This window comes from Octodon degus, unplaced genomic scaffold, assembly GCF_000260255.1.
Source record: "Octodon degus isolate 3935 unplaced genomic scaffold, OctDeg1.0 scaffold00213, whole genome shotgun sequence".
Taxonomy (NCBI): domain Eukaryota; kingdom Metazoa; phylum Chordata; class Mammalia; order Rodentia; family Octodontidae; genus Octodon; species Octodon degus.
Window position 1 is genome coordinate 1,871,411 of NW_004524789.1, and position 2,199 is coordinate 1,873,609.

Consider the following 2,199-nt stretch of genomic DNA (forward strand, 5'->3'; position numbering starts at 1 on the left):
ACTGATAGACTTTTGTCCTCATACATACATTTCCAATATCCCTATCCCCAAACTTATCAAAATGCATCTATGTTATTTAAATATAAAAATACTTGCCCCTTTCTAGGTCAAATAAAATTACTGCAGCCAGTTCTATATCCAACACAACTGTATGTATTATAAGTTTATCTCATTTAGGTCTAGGTATGACTCATTATGATTCTGTTCAAATATGATAATTATAACCAACAGCCAACTTAAATAATACAAAGTTCGTCTATTAGTTTACGAGGACTGTTATAACGAAGTACCACAAGCCAGGTGTCCTAAAGGAGCTGCCATTTATTTTCTCACAATTATGGAAACTAGAAACCAGAAACTGAGAGACATGTGTTAGAGGGAACATGCTTTCTCTGAAAGTCTAAGAATCCCCTCTGTCCTTTTCCTATGGCTTAGAGTCACATCACTCCAACTTTTCCCTCAGATTTCACATGGCCCTTTTCTCTTTGTATATGTTTGTGTCTGAATCATTTCTCCTTTCTCTTACAAGGAATACAGTGCAACCTCATTATAACTAATTTTATGTACAAAGACTATTTCCAAATAAGCACACATTCTGAAATTCTGGGTGGATATGAATTTTAGGGGTTTTTGTTAAAGTCATTGCAAATGAATTTGCTTTTGATAGGGGGAATAAAATCAAGATAGTCAAAATAAAACCCTTTCATGAAAAAAATCATTTTGTGCAACATCATTCCATGGCAAATACAATGTGTGTCTAGGAATATAAAACTGACATTATTATCAGTAGATTTAGGTCCTTGTTCTTCCACTTTGGATACACTGGGCTCTGATGGAAGGAAAGCTTCTGTCCCTTATCAGTTGACATTTTCCTTTTGAAGAGCTGTCCTATCATGAGGACACCCTTTTGGAAGATGAAGTATTTGAGATACCCAGATGAGCTATAGTCTCAATTTGCCAGGCTTGAGACTTGAAGAACTAACAGCCTATCATTTTTTTTTTAGGAAAACCTTTGAACTATGCATTAACCACGATAATAATGAAATTGGAGAACAGATCATCTTCGTTGTGGATGACTGTCCTGTAGAGAGTTTAGCAGCCCCGATCTCAATTTACTAGACTAGTAGCACCCTGCCCCAATGAAAATGTCTCCAGACTTTGCCAAGTGTCTTCTGAGGAGAAAAACATCATGCCCAGCGGATAATCACCACTTTAGATGAGGCCAGAAACTTATTGTGTCAAAGCATCACCACAACTTTGTGAATTTAAGCATATAAACATACTTATTTTGCTTATGCGTGTGCGTGTGAGCAGGAAGGGTAACGATGCCTAGCTCCTGCTGGATGTGGCATTGGCTGAGAGGCTTACAGGGTAACTGCACAGGGCTGCTCTTGACTGGCAAATGGGTGCTGACTATCAGCTGGAACTCTGTCCCTCTCCACATCAACTTCATAGCATGGTGGTGGGGTTTCAACAGAAAATGTTCCAAGGGAATAAAGTGGAATTCATGACCTTTTTGTGCTGTGGCCTTGAAAGTCAGATACGGTCATCAATGTCATGCTGTATTGTTGGGGATAATCACACAGATCTGCCCAAGTTTAAGAACTGTACATCGCACATCAATGGAAGGAAGGCTGTAGTCCCACAGTTTTGAGAATGTGCGATGGGAGATATAGTTGCAGCCTTTTTTAGAAAATATAATAGTCTGGATTCAACCCAGACTGCAGGCCCGGCAAGTGATTGAGCCCACTTGGGGCCCACTGAATCCTTATTTGACCCAGAGTGCAGGCCCAGCGCGGAACCCTTCAGCAGAACTCCCTGCAAAGAGGATAGAGGCAAGATCTACCCAGTTGATTCTGGAGCAGAACATCTTGCCAGAGTGACACAAAGGGTTCAACTCTAACGGCTGCAGCAGGAAGAAGTGGAGCACAGCAGCCAGACCCACAATCAGATCCAAGCCACACCCACTTGGAGGAATCTGAATTTCGTAGATCCGGACCTGGTGCTAAGGTAATAACTCTATCTAAGCTCTACACTAAAGGTCAGACAGAAGACAGTGGTATACAAAATGACAAAGAGAAGGAACAAAATGCAGTCTCAGGCCTCAAGTCCACCCAGTACAAATGCAGAAGACACTAGCACTGAGGAAACTGGAAATCACACACCAGATAGCTCTGAAATAATAGCGTGTACAGTAAA